We start from the raw sequence: 18,427 nt of genomic DNA, 5'->3' as shown, positions 1-18,427 counted from the left end.
CAGGAAGTCTGTGTTATTGTCACTGTTAATTGCTTTAGGGTTGATGTCAGACATTTTATGTCTAGCCCAGGGGTTAGTAATGGAGAGGCATCTATAAGACACCCCCATAACTAACCCCAAAATCAAAATTAACAAAGACGCACAGAAAAAAGTCCTTTAATTGAACAAACCATTCCCCCACAATAACCCTCTTTTACCCATTTATCATTGTAAAAATAAAAAGTCAAATTTTTACTCATCTGTCCACTGGTAATTCATAATGCTGATGTCACACGACGATTCCCAACTCTGGTTGCATTGCTGAACAGTGGCAGATGTTACCACTCAGACCGGCAACCAGCTCACAGTGAGCTGGACATGAGAACATGCCTGCTTATGACAAGCAGTGATGTCATTAAGGTTAATACCGGTCACACACAGCCGTGTTCTAACACTCAGCTAAGTATGATCTGCCTGTCTTTCTAAGCAGTAACATTACCGATATCACGGTTCAGCACTGCAACCAGATGTAGCAGATATGGGGATGGTCATGGGACATCAGCATTATTATGGATTATTGGAGACAGGTGAGTATAACTTTGATTTTTAATTTTTATTTTTGTATTAATACATGGGTAAAACAGGGCAGGGAGTGTTTTGTTCAAATAAAGGAATTTTCTCTGTGTGTGTATATTACTCTTGAATTACTGGTTAGAAATGAGTGTCTCTGATATACGCTTCTCCATTACTAGTCCATGGGATTGATGTCAGCAGAAATAAAACAGCTGGCAACAACTCCAAAACCATTACCCCACTTGCCAACGCACACGAGCAAGTGGTAAGAGCCAAGGCTAAGAGTTGGAGCATTTTAATGGAAATGCCATTTCTGGGGCAGCTGAGGACTGATATTATAATTAGAAATGAATGAACCTTTCAAGGTTCGGTTCGGTTCGATTCACCGAACATGTTCATCAACCAGTTCGCTGAATGTACACGAACTCCATTAGATTCAATAGGAGACCAAACCAAACGTATACATAACACCTTAAGAGTTGACAAAAACCTTCCCAAACAGCTAAATATACAGTGGGGAAAAAAGTATTTAGTCAGCCATCAATTGTGCAAGTTCTCCCACTTGAAAAGATGATAGGTAGGTAGTCCACAACTATGTGAGTCAAAATGAGAAAACAAATCCAGAAAATCACCTTGTCTGATTTGGAAAGATTTATTTAGCAAATTATGGTAATCATGTACCCTTTGCAGAGAAACATCCCCAAAGCATGGTGTTGTCACACCCATGCTTCACAGTAGGTATGGCATTCTTTGGATGCAACTCAGCATTCTGTCTCCTCCAAACATGATGAGTTTTGCTTCTGCCATACAGTTCTACTTTGATTTCATCAGACCATATGGCATTCTCCCAATACTCTTCTGGATAATCCAAATACTCTCTAGCAAACTTCAGAGGGGCCCAGACATGTACTAGCTTAAGAATAGGAGAAACCGGAGCAGATTTATATATAAAAGGTATACTTTATTATAACAAAAAATAAAAAACAGCAATAGCACTAAAAAGTGTATGGTGAGTACCAAAATACATAGATACAAGGGGCATCCACCCCTCTATAGAATCCCCATATACGTACAAATGTAGGAGGGAAGTCCCTTCCATATAGTGCAACCCGGTTTAGTAGTCAGCTAGATGGTCAGTGGTCAGAGTGAAGGCATAAAAACACAGATTATATACCATATAAATACGACCAGGTCGGCTTACCGAGGTGCAGAGAGGGGAATAGAGGAGCGGAGTCCCGCCAGAATGAACAGACCCCCGACACGTGTTTCGCGGCTGAAAAAGCCGCGCTTTTTCAGCCGCGAAACACGTGTCGGGGGTCTGTTCATTCTGGCGGGACTCCGCTCCTCTATTCCCCTCTCTGCACCTCGGTAAGCCGACCTGGTCGTATTTATATGGTATATAATCTGTGTTTTTATGCCTTCACTCTGACCACTGACCATCTAGCTGACTACTAAACCGGGTTGCACTATATGGAAGGGACTTCCCTCCTACATTTGTACGTATATGGGGATTCTATAGAGGGGTGGATGCCCCTTGTATCTATGTATTTTGGTACTCACCATACACTTTTTAGTGCTATTGCTGTTTTTTATTTTTTGTTATAATAAAGTATACCTTTTATATATAAATCTGCTCCGGTTTCTCCTATTCTTAAATGCTATTTGGAGCTGACTAATGGGTCTGATTATACAACACACATGTGTTGTTTCAGACTAATAACATGATTTGGGGATTTCTAATATCATGTACTAGCTTAAGCAGGGGGACACATCTGGCACTGCAGGATCTGATACCCAGGAGGCGTAGTGTGTTACTGATGGTAGCCTTTGTCAAGATGGTCCCAGTTCTGTAAAGGTCATTCACTGGGTCCCCCGTGTTGTTCTGGGATTTTTGCTCACCGTTCTTGTCATCCTTTTGACCCCACGGGGAGAGATTTTGTGGGGAGTCCCAAATTGAGGGAGATGATCAGTGGTCTTGTATGTGTTCCATTTTGGAGTGTGACTGTTTGAGGTTGTGGACAGATGTCTTTAATACTGATAACAAGTTCAAAGAGGTGCCATTACTACAGGTAATGAGTGGAGGACAGAGGAGCATCTTAAACAAGAAGTTACAGGTCTGTGAGAGCCAGAAATCTTGCATGTTTTTAGATGACCACATACTTATTTTCCACCATAATTTCCTAAATAAATCTTGCCAAATCAGACAAGGTGATTTTCTAGATTTGTTTTCTCATTTTGACTCTCAGAGTTGTGGTCTACCTATGATGTTAATTACAGGCCTCTCTCATCTTTTTAATTGAAAGAACTTGCTCTATTGGTGGCTGACTAAATACTTTTTCCCCACTGTAGAGGCAGACACCATAAAAAGTGTCATCAATTGACCCCCAGTAGAAATTTGCAAATGGCACAGCAGCAGTCAAACATGGCTGTGCATGATGTATCAGGGTCTGCCTCAGCATTTACAGCTTGTAATTGAAGTTTCAATGAGGACCTGGTGGTCAAGGGAGCGGTGTAAGCCTTCTTACCTGGGAGCCATGATACCTCATGCAGCACCTCCAATTTTTTTTTTTATTTTTTTCCAGGCACAATCAGATGGCACACATCAGTTTCATACAGTAATATTGGTAGAAAATATAAGGAAAGTAACACAGGTTGTTGACTGATCAATTGACCCTCAGTAGTACCTTTCATAATGGCACAGAAGCAGTCAGTCATGGACCATGCCTGAGGTATCAGGGTCTGGACCAGCATTTAATCTTTAAATTGAAGCTTCAATGAGGACCTGGCAGTTAAGGGAGAGGTGTAAGCCTTCTTAGCTGGGAGCCCTGATACCTCATACAGCACCTCTATTTTTTTTTTATTCCAGCCAAACTCAGGTGGCACAAACAACAGTTTCATACAGTACTATTGGTAGAAAAATGTAAGGAAAGCAACACAGGTAGTCATCAACTGATCAATTGGCCCTCAGTAGAACCTTTTATGATGGCACAGAAGCAGTGAACCATAGACCATTTTTTCATGGGCCCATCCAGTATGTGGGTTCCAAGGCCTAATGGGGTGCATATGACTATGCAGCAGGGCTGGCCTTGCTGCCAATGTGTAAAACAAAAGAGTACGAGAGTACAAAATGCATATTGTGAAGTGGATTTTCAGGCTCCCATCGAGTATGTGGGTTCCAAGGCATAATGGGGTGCATATGACTGACTATGCAGCAGGGCTGGCTTTGCTGCCAATGTGTAAAACAAAGGAGTAGGGGAGTACAAAATGCATATTGTGAAGTGGATTTTCAGGGGCCCAGCTAGTATGTGGGTTCAAAGGCTTATAGTGGTGCATAAGAATTGGTAGCAGGGCAGGCCTTGAATTCAATGCAACACTTTTTCAGGAGTCCCCCCTGGACATCTTATAAAAGGGGTATTGTGGTGAGTCATAATTCTTGGCAGCCCATCCACTCACAGCATAGGCTACAACAGCTTAGGAGACCCACTATTTAATAATGACCCTTTAAGAAGATGAATGCCGCCTGATGCACCACTAAAAATAGGCTCTGTGACTTTAAAAAATCGATCCTTCATAAATGAAACAAGATGGGTCTGCTTATGTGTCACACACCACATGGCCAGCTAGGGTTGTTAAATGTTACAATGACATTTCACAGTGAATGCAATTGTAGTGGTTGAAAGCAATGTTAAAGTGGAAAAATGCTTAAAAAATGCTGCGTCTGAACTAAGCCTAAGTGGGGGAGGACATTTTTGGTCTGGTGTTAAATATGTGGCCTTAGAGGCAAGTCATAAACCTGCAAAGGATGTACCTTAACATATTTCCCAGCAAAATCCGTTTTGGTTTCGTTTTAGTGTGTTTTTTGTTGCACCGGGAAAAATGGCATGAATCTCGGAAAAAAATGTTTATAGCTGTGAACTAGGAGTCAGGAATGCTTCCAGGGGTGATCCCCATGATGTCCCTGTGTCTTTTGAGCAGTGTTTCCATCATTTTCAGATGTTTTTAGATCTTAAAAGGACCCCCGAGGGGATCGCGGTAAAAATAATCGGGTCTCCCATAGACTTACATCGGGCTCGTTGTTCTGGCTGAGTACCCGAGTATTCCAATCTGCTCGACCTGAGCAATGAGAACCCGAGCATTTTAGTGCTTGCTCATCACTATAAAACATTCAAAATTGATGAGAAATTGGAGTTTACAGAAAAAAGTTGAAAAGCATTCTTTCCTGTATAACGACATGTGTAGAAGACAAAATTTAATGGAAATTTTAGTGTAATTTATGAAGGAATATAGAAAGCTGTGACCACCAATCAAATATAGTATGAAAAGCAGGATGTGATTATTTGGTTAAAAATTAACTTTTAATAAACTCGTTAAAATAGGGTGCCTGAAAAAACACACATATAGGACAAACAGTATATCACCTTTCAAGAAGGTGATATACTGTTTGTCCTATATGTGTGTTTTTTCAGGCACCCTATTTTAACGAGTTTATTAAAAGTTAATTTTTAACCAAATAATCACATCCTGCTTTTCATACTAATTTATGAAGGAAGCAAGAAATGCTAAAACTTAGATTGAAGGCGGACTCAGATACATCCTGTATTAGACATAAAGGAGGGCCTCATACACATTCTGTTCAAATTGTCATGTAGTGGTACTCCTAGACTCATAAAGGCTATGCATTAAGTGGAAAGCCTGCCAAAAATTACAAAAGGCTCAGAACAAAGTACAAAGGCAGCAAAAAATTAGAAAGAGGGGCATCAATAAGCCCTTGTAGGCACCAAGTAGAGTGCCTCATAAAAAATTAACAAAATGTAGCTGATGTACTTCTAGACTCATAAAGGCTTTGCACACAGTGCAATGCCTGGAAAAAATATAATGAGGGTCATCCAGTCATCCATACACCCTTGAAGGCAACCACTGGAGGGCCTCATTCAAATATTGAATTAAAAAAAACTTTGTTGTCATGTGCTGCTGTCATTTGTTGATGTGGAAAAGTGAGGGCTAATCCAGGCTTTGCTCATTTTTATGAGCGTGAGCCTGTCATTATTCTCTGTTGACAAGCAAAGGTGCCTGTCTATCATGACCCCCCAGCGGTATTACAACCCATTCAGACAAGACGCTAGCAGCAGAGCACCACAAATCTGCAAGACATAGAGAAACAGCTCATGCCAGGCATCCAGCTTTGAGACCAAATTGTTGAAGGTCCCAGAGGAATTGGGGAGTACGCTGGTTGGGTCGGCCAGAAATTACTTAACCATCTTAAAAAACGTTTCCATTCTTGTAAAAAAAAAAAACAGTCATCAGGCCCTGGATGCTGGGAGGGTGTCATGAAAATGGCCCAGGACTTGACAATGTACCCCTGCCTCTGCTGTGTGTCTCCCTCTCCTCTCCTCTTTGGTTGGGCAAGGAAGTTTGCCCCCAGCTGCTAGTGTTGTCTGATGAGATTTTTTTTAACATATTTACCACTATGGCCTTCTGGTATAGCACCACTTTAGAAGACCTCTCTGCCTCAGGAAGGAGAGATGCAAAGTTCTCCTTGTAGCGTAAGTATAGCAGGTTTAACAACATGTACTCTCTTTTGCCCAATATACATATAACCTGATGATCATGGGAAAAGCAGCGTTACATAAAGTCTGCTATGTGTGTCAAGCTCCCTACTGCCAACACTTCCCTGTCTCCACCATGATGACAACTCTCCGTGTCCTCCTCCTCTTTCTCCCTCCTCATCCCCATCATTATGCCATTCATGTAGGAGAGATCGAATGAAGTTAGTGTGGGTACTAGCCTCTGTTGCTTGCAACAAGTTCCTGTTCCTTCTCTGCCTCCATTTCCTCATTGTTACCCAATCAACATTGAGCAGATAAGATGAGGCTGAACTGGGTAGTATCTTCCTGTCTGATGTCTTCCTCCATCTCCACAATTCCTGCATGTGGAGCGCCCCCAGACGCAGGGCCGTGTGTTATGATCCTTAGTGGTTGAGGATCACGAATTACTCCAGCTAAGTAACAAACATAGGACAAGCTCTAGGGAGGTGGCAAACTGGACTGACCGCAAATCTGAACCTATCCAAACACACTAGAAGTAGCCGGTGAACGTGCCTAAAAATCCTAGACGTCTCGAGCCAGCCTGAGGAACTAACTACCCCTAGAGAGAAAGAAAGACCTCTCTTGCCTCCAGAGAAATAATCCCAAAAGATATAGAAGCCCCCAACAAATAATAATGGTGAGGTAAGAGGAAGGCACATACACAGGGGTGGAAACAGATTCAGCAAATGAGGCCCACTAATACTAGATAGCAGAAAATAGTAAAGGGGTCTGTGCGGTCAGTAAAAAACCCTTACAAAATATCCACACTGAGATTTCAAGAACCCCCGCACCAACTAACGGTGTGGGGGGAAAAACTCAGTCCCCTAGAGCAACCAGCAAGCGAGGAGATCACATCTTAGCAAGCTGGACAAGAAACATGATGAATGCTGATAATTAGGGTTGAGCGAAACGGGTCGGCAATTTTCAGAAGTCGCCGACTTTTGGCAAAGTCGGGTTTCATGAAACCCGACCCGACCCCTGTGTGGGGTCGGCCATGAAGTCGGCGATCTTCTGAATCTGGAATCGGAATTCCGATACCGATTCCCGATATGTTTAAGATATCGGGAATTGGTATCGGAATTCAGATTTAAGTGTAAAATAAAGAATTAAAATAAAGGTCCTGGAAGGGCTGATTCTTAGGAAGGAAGGCTGCCGGAAAGAAGCCGAGGGTGAGTATATTCCTATTAGGTATATACTCACCCTCGGACATGCCCTGCTTCTTTCCGGCAGCCTTCCTTCCTAAGAATCAGCCCTTCAAGGACCTTCGGTGACGTCACGGTGACGGCGCGGCTTGTGATTGGTCCGCGGCCACCCATGTGACCGCTCGCGCGAGCGGTCACATGGGCGGCCTCGGACCAATCACAAGCCGCGACGTCACCGTGATGTCACCGCAAGGTCATGGAAGGCTGATTCTAAGGAAGGAAGGTTCCCGGTTAGTACCAGGGCCCTTCAGAGGGTAAGTATGGCGATATTTTTTATTTTAATTCTTTATTTTACACTTAAATATGGATCCCAGGGCCTGAAGGAGAGTTTCCGCTCCTTCAGACCCTGGGAACCATTGGAAACCCAATGCACTGCATTGGGCTTCGAGTTTCGGCCGACCCCGACCCCAACTTTTTTATAGGATCGGCCGATTTCACTCGACCCGACTTTTGAAAAAGTCGGGTTTCGTGAAACCCGACCCGATCCTATAAAAGTAAAGGTCGCTCAACCCTACTGATAATCAAAAAATGAACGGACACAAACTTAGCTTGTCTTGGAGAGGCTGGGAGCAAGGTAATCACAAGGAATCTGAAGAGCACTGAATACATTGATAGCAGGCAAGGAACTGAGTATCCAGGTGAGCTAAATAGGAAACCAACCAAGGATAACGAACCAGCTGATGCAGCCAACCTGCAGAAAGACAACACTACACAGTACCGCTTGTATAAATCAAAAAATACAAGGCCTGCACCCCAAAAAGACCAGAGGACGGTGCCGGTGCCACAGTACCGCTTGTGACCACTAGAGGGAGCCTAAAAATAGAGTTCACAACAGCCGTGGGGTACTCGGTACCGGGCCTCTCTGTCTCAGTTCTGGGGTCGTCACGGTGGCTAGACCCGGTCCGTGACCCTGCTAAGGGGCGTCCAATGAAAGATGAGATGATGGTGCGTGGTGCGATGAAATAACGAGGACACAGGGTTGCAGTCTCTATACCTCTTTAGTGAAGGCTTTGGGATTTTAAAGTAATGCGTGGAGTCTCTTACTTTCTCGATGTTCCGGCCGCCGGCTACGCGCCTCAGAAGGATGCTGCTGATCTTGAGGCACGACTCCTTCAGGTATTATCTCCTTTTTGCTGTATTCCCATTTCTCACTTCTCCACAAAAAACCTCGCTTCTTGTCCTTTCTTAGGAGTCTGCCGCTGTAAGGCACAGGCACAACTCCGTAACGATCTGTCCCTTTCTAGGACTCCGCCAGGATCCCACCCCTGACAGGTCCTCTCTCGAGCTCTTCCCAGCTACTTTCTCCCTGACTTCCTATCCAACCCCCAATTTTACCCAAGTGTGAGGAGTGGCCTAGTAGATAGGGCCTTTTGCTCCCCCTGGCGGCCGGAGTGTGAAGTGTATTGTATCTGTGATACCTGGTCAGGTGAACTCCTTTAGTGCAATCGGTCGTACCATCACTCCCCTTAGTGGCAGAGCGACGTTACTACAACGACCAGGTCTCTGGGGCACTGCACTTGCATAGCTTTATGTTTGTATTAAAAAAGAGTTCAGTTGGTCATAACTTTTATTGTCTTAACCCCTTCATGACCCAGCCTATTTTGGCCTTAATGACCTGGCCGTTTTTTGCAATTCTGACCAGTGTCCCTTTATGAGGTAATAACTCAGGAACGCTTCAACAGATCCTAGCGATTCTGAGACTGTTTTTTCGTGACATATTGGGCTTCATGATAGAGATAAATTTAGGTCGATAATTTCTGAGTTTATTTGTGTAAAAAACAGAAATTTGGCGAAAATTTTGAAAATTTTGCAATTTTCACATTTTGAATTTTTATTCTGTTAAACAAGAGAGTTATGTGACACAATATAGTTAATAAATAACATTTCCCACATGTCTACTTTACAACAGCACAATTTTGGAAACAATTTTTTTTTTTGCTAGGAAGTTATAAGGGTTAAAATTTGACCAGTGATTTCTCATTTTTACAACAAAATTTACAAAACCATTTTTTTTAGGGACCACCTCACATTTGAAGTCATTTTGAGGGTTCTATATGGCTTAAAATACCCAAAAGTGACACCATTCTAAAAACTTCACCCCTCAAGGTGCTCAAATCCACAGTCAAGAAGTTTATTATCCCTTCAGTTGTTTCACAGCAGCAGAAGCAGCATGGAAGTAAAAAATGAACATTTAACCTTTTAGTCACAAAAATGATCTTTTAGCAACAATTTTTTTATTTTCCCAAGGGTAAAAGGAGAAACTGGACCACGAACGTTGTTGTCCAATTTGTCCTGAGTACGCTGATACCTCATATGTGGGGGTAAACCACTGTTTGGGTGCACGGCAGGGCTCGGAAGGGAAGGAGCGCCATTTGACTTTTTCAATGAAAAATTGGCTCCAATCTTTAGCTGACACTATGTCGCGTTTGGAGAGCCCCCGTGTGCCTAAACATTGGAGCTCCCCCACAAGTGACCCAATTTTGGAAACTAGACCCCCCAAGGAACTTATATAGAAGCATAGTGAGCACTTTAAACCCCCAGGTGCTTCACAAATTGATCCGTAAAAATGAATAAGTACTTTTTTTCACAAAAAAATTATTTTAGCCTCAATTTTTTCATTTTCACATGGGCAACAGGATAAAATGGATCCTAAAATTTGTTGGACAATTTCTCCTGAGTACACCGATACCTCACATGTGGGGGTAAACCACTGTTTGGGCACATGGTAAGGCTCGGAAGGGAAGGAGCGCCATTTCACTTTTTGAATGAAAAATTATCTCCATCGCTAGCGGACACCATGTCACGTTTGGAGAGCCCCTGTGTGCCTAAACATTGGAGCTACCCCACAAGTGACCCCATTTTGGAAACTAGACCCCCCAAGGAACTTATCTAGAAGCATAGTGAGCACTTTAAACCCTCAGGTGCTTCACAAATTGATCCGTAAAAATGAAAAAGTACTTTTTTTTCACACAAAATTTCTTTTAGCCTCAATTTTTTCATTTTCACATGGGAAACAGGATTAAATGGATCCTAAAATTTGTTGGGCAATTTCTCCTGAGTACGCCGATACCTCATATATGGGGGTAAACCACTGTTTGGGTGCACGGCAAGGCTCGGAAGGGGAGGCGCGCCATTTGACTTTTTGAATGGAAAATTAGCTCCAATCATTAGCGGACACCATGTCGCGTTTGGAGAGCCCCTGTGTGCCTAAACATTGGAGATCCCCTACAAGTGACCTCATTTTGGAAACTAGACCCCCCAAGGAACTTATCTAGATGCATAGTGAGCACTTAAAACCCCCAGGTGCTTCACAGAAGTTTATAACGCAGAGCCGCAAAAATAAAAAATAATTTTTCTTTCCTCAAAAATGATTTTTAGCCCAGAATTTTTTATTTTCCCAAGGGTAATAGGAGAAATTGGACCCCAAATGTTGTTGTCCAGTTTGCCCTGAGTACGATGATACCCCATATGAGGGGAAACCACTGTTTGGGCGCACGGTAGGGCTCGGAAGGGAAGGCACGTCATTTGGCTTTTTGAATGGAAAATTAGCTCCAGTCATTAGTGGACACCATGTCGCGTTTGGAGAGCCCCTGTGTGCCTAAACATTGGAGCTCCCCCACAAGTGACCCCATTTTGCAAACTAGACCTCCCAAGGAACTAATCTAGATGTGTGGTGAGCACTTTGAACCCCCAAGTGCTTCACAGAAGTTTATAACGCAGAGACATGATAATAAAAAATAATTTTTCTTCTCTCAAAAATGATTTTTTAGCCCACAATTTTTTATTTTCCCAAGGGTAACAGGAGAAATTGGACCCCAAAAGTTGTTGTCCAGTTTCTCCTGAGTACGCTGATACCCCATATGTGGGGGTAAACCACTGTTTTGGCACACGTCGGGGTTCGGAAGGGAAGTAGTGACGTTTTGAAATGCAGACTTTGATGGAATGCTCTGCGGGCGTCAGGTTGCGTTTGCAGAGCCCCTGATGTGCCTAAACAGTAGGAACTCCCAACAAGTGACCCCATTTTGAAAACTAGACCCCCAACGGAACTTATCTAGATGTGTGGTGAGCACTTTGAACCCCCAAGTGCTTCAAAGAAGTTTATAACGCAGAGCCGTGAAAATAATAAATGTGTTTCCTTTCCTCTAAAATATTTTTTTAGCCCAGAATTTTTTAATTTTCCCAAGGGTAACAGGAGAAATTTGACCCCAAAAGTTGTTGTCCAGTTTCTCCTGAGTACGCTGATACTCCATATGTGGGGGTAAACCACTGTTTGGGCACATGCCGGGGCTCGGAAGGGAAGTAGTGACGTTTTGGAATGCAGACTTTGATGGAATGTTCTGCGGGCATCATGTTACGTTTGCAGAGCCCCTAATGTGCCTAAACAGTAGAAACCCCCCACAAGTGACCCCATTTTGGAGACTAGACCTCCCAAGGAACTTATCTAGATGTGTGGTGAGCACGTTCAACCCCCAAGTGCTTCACAGAAGTTTACAACACAGAGCCTTGAAAATAAAAAATCATTTTTCTTTCCTCAAAAAAGATGTTTTAGCAAGCAATTTTTTATTTTCACAAGGGTAACAGGAGAAATTGGATGCCAATATTTGTTGCGCAGTTTGTTGTGAGTACGATGATACCCCACATGTGGGGGTAAACCACTGTTTGGGCGCACGTCAGGGCTCGGAAGGGAAGTAGTGACATTTGAAATGCAGACTTTGATGGAATGATCTGCGGGCATCACGTTGCATTTGCAGAGCCCCTGATGTGCCTAAACAGTAGAAACCCCCCACAAGTGACCGCATTTTGGAAACTAGACCCCCCAAGGAACTTATCTAGATGTGTGGTGAGCACTTTCAACCCCCAAGTGCTTCACAGAAGTTTATAACGCAGAGCCGTGAAAATAAAAAATAATTGTTCTTTCCTCAAAAATTATGTTTTAGCAAGTAATTTTTTATTTTTGCAAGGGTAACTGGAGAAATTGGACCCCAACAGTTGTTGCCCAGTTTGTCCTGAGTACGCTGGTACCCCATATGTGGGGGTAAACCACTGTTTGGGCGCACGTCGGGGCTTGGAAGGGAGGGAGCACCATTTGACTTTTTGAACGCAAGATTGGCTGGAATCAATGGTGGCGCCATGTTGCGTTTGGAGACCCCTGATGTGCCTAAACAGTGGAAACCCCTCAATTCTAACTTCAACACTAACCCCAACACACCCCTAACCCTAATCCCAACTGTAGCCATAACCCTAATCACAACCCTAACCCCAACACACCCCTAACCACAACCCTAACCCCAACACACCCGTAACCCTAATCCCAACCCTAACCCTAATCCTAATCCTAATCCCAACCCTAACCACAACTGTAACCCCAACACACCCCTAACCCTATCTGTAACCCTAACCACAAGCCTAGTCTTAACCCTATTTCCAACCCTAGCCCTAATTCCAACCCTAACTCTAATTCCAACCCTAACCCTAAGGCTATGTGCCCACGTTGCGGATTCGTGTGAGATTTTTCCGCACGATTTTTGAAAAATCTGCAGGTAAAAGGCACTGCGTTTTACCTGCGGATTTACAGCGGATTTTCAGTGTTTTTTTGTGCGGATTTCACCTGCGGATTCCTATTGAGGAACAGGTGTAAAACGCTGCGGAATCCGCACAAAGAATTGACATGCTGTGGAAAATACAACGCAGCGTTTCCACACGGAATTTTCCGCACCATGGGCACAGCGGATTTGGTTTTCCATAGGTGTACTGTAAACCTGATGGAAAACTGCTACGAATTCGCAGCGGCCAATCCACTGCCAATCCGCTGCGGATCCGCAGCCAAATCCACACTGTGTGCACATGCCCTAACCCTAATCCTACCCCTAACCCTACCCCTAACCCTAACCCTACCCCTAACCCTAACCCTACCCCTAGTTCTAACCCTAGTTCTAACCCTAACCCTAGTGGAAAAAGAAAAAAAAATATTTTCTTTTTTTTATTATTGTCCCTACCTATGGGGGTGATAAAGGGGGGGTCATTTACTATTTTTTTTATTTTGATCACTGTGATAGATTTTATCGCAGTGATCAAACTACACCTGGAACGAATCTGCCGGGCGGCAGATTCGGCGGGCGCACTGCGCATGCGCCCGCCATTTTGGAAGATGGCTGTACCCATGGAGAAGACGGATGGACACCGGGAGCCTCGGTAAGTATAAGGGGGTGGAGATCGGGGCACGGGGGGCGTCGGAGCACGGGGGGGGTGGCATAGGAGCACTGGGGGAGCGGACAGGAGGACGGGGGAGTGGAGCACAGATCGGTGGATTGGGGGGGCGATCGGTGGGGTGGGGTGGGGGGGTCACATCAGTGTTTCCAGCCATTGCAGCATCGGCCATGGCTGGATTGTAATATTTCACCAGTTTTTTAGGTAAAATATTACAAATCGCTCTGATTGGCAGTTTCACTTTCAACAGCCAATCAGAGCGATCGTAGCCACGGGGGGGCGAAGCCCCCTGGGCTGAAGTACCACTCCCCCTGTCCCTGCAGATCAGGTGAAATTGGAGTTAACCCTTTCACCTGATCTGCAGGGACGCGATCATTCCATGACGCCACATAGACGTCACAGGTCGGATTGGCACTTTCATGACGCCTACGTGGCGTCAAAGGTCGGGAAGGGGTTAAAGGAGTGGCATTGTGCTCTAACCACCATCACAGCCACAATGAACCAGCAGGGTGGGCGGTCTGCGGCCTCACAGTGCCTGTGCTGCAAGACTGTGTCCCTAGGAATCCAGACCGCACCAGCACTGCCACACAGCACCAACACCAAATGAAAGGAGCATTGAAACTTACCTTCCTCAATCTCTCAAGTAGTAGCAAAAATAGGCTGGACTCCTTTTGCAGTCTTCTGCTAATTTAAAATCACCTGCGCCAAATGGGAGGAGTACTGGTCCAAAAAAGGGGGCAGAGAATGCAATGCGCTAAAAAAGAGCATGGACCGCACCTCCAAAAAAATCATACATTGATCTTATGCCACTAGACAAAAATATATATTACTGATAATGAGGTTCTTAGTTTAACATTCTGATCATACTGTATGAAGCCCAATACCATGTCACGGCAAACTTCTCAGTGGGTCCTAACTTCTATTTCCTTAAAGGAGCGGTGTCGTGTGCTAATTACCGTTGCAGCAGCAATGCACCAGCAGGGCGGATGGCCTGGTGCCTCACAGCACCCATGCTGCAAGACCGAGTCCCCATGACTCCAGACCAATCTGCCCCACAAGCACAAAACCACAGCAATAATGGCCGCCACACAGTATCAATACCAAATGAAAGGTGCATTGCAATTCACCTTCCTAAAGATCTCAAATGGGAGAAAAAGTAGGCTGGACACCTTTTCGCAGTCTCCTACTAATTAAATTCAGCTAAATCGGAGGAGTGCACATCTGAAAAAAAGGACAGATCATGAAATGTTATGTGGCAATGGTGCTGTGTGGCAGGAGACTGCAAAAGGGGAGCTTGAGTAAAGTGAGCGTTCATGCTGAGCTTTCATTTGGTGTTGGTGCTGTGTGGTGACCATTGTTGCTGTAATTTTGTTCTTGTGGGGCAGTTCGGTCTGGAATAATGGGGACTCAGTCTTGCAGCATGGGTGCTGTGAGGCACCAGACCATCCGCCCTGCTGGTGCATTGTTGCTGCAACGGTGACTAGCACACGACACCGCTCCTTTGCACACGACATGGCTGCTGGAAGGAACTAGCCCTGCTGGTGCATTATCACTGCGATGGTGGTTAGCGTACGACGCCTCTCCTTTTAGACTATAGCAGTTAGAACTCACTGAGAGGTTCACCATGATGTAGCAGTGGGGTTTATACAGTCTGATCAGAATGTTAAACTAAGAACCTCATTATCAGTATTTTTGCCTGGCATCATTAGATCAGTGTATGATTTTTTGGAGGTGCGGTCCATGCTCTTTTTTAGCGTATAGCTTTATGTTTACTTGTGAGCAGTGACTGTTTATGTAGGCATAGAAGCAGGATTGTTGCGCTGACTATGATGTTATCGCTGCTCATCGTATTTGTGGACTCCTCAAAGTCTCTGAGAGTGGCACATATATCAGACAGTTATGCCCACTCTTCATTTATTATGTGTGGAGACTGACCACAACGACATGTAAGTTTGAACCAGTATTCCACAACTGGCCTCTGCTGCTCACAAAGCCTTGCCAGCATGTGCAGTGTGAAGTTCCAGCCTGTGTAACAGGCGCCAAACATGGGGGGCACAGGTATTCAAGCTTCATATCCAAGCAAAGGTTAATGCTTACCGAGTGCATAGCATATCCAAGCACCCAGATACTCAAGTGATATCGGAGTATCACTGAGCACATTTGCTCATCAATAATAACACACAGCATAGAGGGCATACCAAGCTCTCTCCTCTTCTTCATTTCCTCCATGCTAGCAATGCGCTGTTCGCAAATTATCTGACACAAGGAGCTGTCTCCTTTATGCAAACATTGGAAGACAGTGCCCCAGTGAGAGCCACTTGCAAACAAAAGGAGCCTGTACCCCAGTGAGAGTCAAATGATCCAGCTCACCAAAAAGAGGCCATCTGCCCAACACTATTTCAGACTGCCACAAATTGAAGGACCTTTGGACAAATGACTATTATGTCACCAGAAATTCTTCTATACTTCAAACATTGGAAGTTATACTAATAATACAAGTTTGGCATTATCAGTGCACTTTTTTGGTTGCAAATGGCTGCAAGCTTCATTGGTGCTGGGGGCCTTGGCCATTTGCCCAGTTTGCCTTCCTTAAAACCAGTTCTGCCTTTAACACTTTAGATCTAATAATATTTGCCCTTTAAGTTAATCAAACCGTTATCTCATATGTTGAGATTCTTTTTGTCCAAAAAGTGGCATCTACAGTATATACACTGCTCAAAAAAAAAGGGAACACTAAAATTTCACATCCTAGATATCACTGAATGAAATATTCCATTTGTAAATCTTTATTCATTACATAGTGGAATGTGTTGAGAACAATAAAACCTAAAAATGATCAACGTAAATCACATCTAATATCCCATGGAGATCTGGAGTTAGAATGATGCTCAAAATCAAAGTGGAAAATGAAGTTAAAGGCTAAAACAACTTCAGTGGAAATGCCTCAAGACAAGGAAATGATGCTCAGTAGTGTGTGTGGCCTTCATGTGCCTGTATGAATTCCCTACAATGCCTGGGCATGCTCCTGATGAGGTGGTGGATGGTCTCCTGAGGGATCTCCTCCCAGACCTGGACAAAAGCATTCGACAACTCCTGGACAGTCTGTGGTACAACGTAATGTTTGTGGATGGTGTGATGCATGATGTCCCAGATGTGTTCAATCGAACTCAGGTCTGCGGAACAGGAAGGCCAGTTCATAGCTTCAATGCCTTCATCTTGCAGGAACTGCTGATACACTCCAGCCGCATGAGGTCTGGAATTGTCCTGCATTAGGAGAAACCCAGGGCAAACCGCACCAGCATATGGTCTCACAAGGAGTCTGAGGATCTCATCTCGGTACCTAATGGCAGTCAGGCTACCTCTGGCGAGCACATGGAGGGCTGTGCGGCCCTCCAAAGAAATGTCACCAAACACCATTACTGACCCACTGCCAAACTGGCCATGCTGAAGGATGTTGCAGGCAGCAGATCGCTCTCCATGACGTCTCCAGACTCTGTCACGTCTGTCACATGTGCTCAGTGTGAACCTGCTTTCATCTGTGAAGAGCACAGGGCACCAGTGATGAATTTGCCAATCCTGGTGTTCTGTGGAAAATGCCAAGCATCCTGCAAGGTGTTGGGCTGTGAGCACAGCTGTTGTGATTTTGCTTTTTGCTCCCTCTAGTGGTTACTAGTTTTTTGACTCTGGTTTTTCTGTCATTCCTTTTATCCGCACCTGAGGTCGTTAGTTAAGGGTGTAGCTATATAAGCTCCCTGGACCTTAAGTTCTGTGCCTGGCAACGTGGTTATCAGAGCTAGTCTGCTGTGCTCTTGTCTATTGATCCTGGTTCCAGAAAATATCAGCTAAGTCTGCTTTTTGCTTTTGCTATTTGTTTTGGTTTTTGCATTTTTGTCCAGCTTGTTCCTAATCTGCATCCTGACCTTTGCTGGAAGCTCTAGGGGGCTGGTGTTCTCCCCCCGGACCGTTAGACGGTTCGGGGGTTCTTGAATTTCCAGTGTGGATTTTAATAGGGTTTTCGTTGACCATATAAGTTACCTTTCTTTATTCTGCTATTAGTTAGCGGGCCTCTCTGTGCTAAATCTGATTCATTTCTGTGTTTGTCATTTCCTCTTACCTCACCGTTATTATTTGTGGGGGGCTTCTATCCAGCTTTGGGGTCCATTTCTCTGGAGGCAAGAAAGGTCTTTGTTTTCCTCTACTAGGGGTAGCTAGATTCTCCGGCTGGAGCGTGTCATCTAGAATCATCGTAGGAATGATCCCCGGCTACTTCTAGTGTTGGCGTTAGGAGTAGTTATATGGTCAACCCAGTTACCACTGCCCTATGAGCTGGATTTTTGTATTCTGCAGACTTCCACGTTCCTCTGAGACCCTCGCCATTGGGGTCATAACAGTTTGCCAGGCCAGTATTAAATGTTTAGTGCATTGCAAAAGAGGGATTATAAGAAAGAAGATTCTGAGTTTTTTTTTTCTTTCTTCTTCCCCTTTACCTCAGAGTGGCTATGCTTGCTGCAGACATGAATGTCCAGACCTTGATTACAAGTGTGGACCAGCTGGCTACTCGTGTGCAGGGCATACAAGACTATGTTATCAGAAATCCTAGGTCTGAACCTAAAATACCGATTCCTGAACTGTTTTCCGGAGACAGATTTAAGTTTAGGAATTTCGTGAATAATTGTAAATTGTTTTTGTCCCTGAGACCCTGTTCATCTGGAGACTCTGCTCAGCAAGTAAAAATTGTTATTTCGTTCTTACGGGGCGACCCTCAGGATTGGGCTTTTTCGCTGGCGCCAGGAGATCCGGCATTGGCTGATATTGATGCGTTTTTTCTGGCGCTCGGTTTGCTTTATGAGGAACCCAATCTTGAGATTCAGGCAGAAAAGG

Source organism: Ranitomeya variabilis, chromosome 2 (genome assembly GCF_051348905.1).
Source record: "Ranitomeya variabilis isolate aRanVar5 chromosome 2, aRanVar5.hap1, whole genome shotgun sequence".
NCBI lineage: Eukaryota > Metazoa > Chordata > Amphibia > Anura > Dendrobatidae > Ranitomeya > Ranitomeya variabilis.
The sequence above is the reverse complement of the archived record's forward strand: the minus strand, read 5'-3'. Positions refer to the sequence as shown.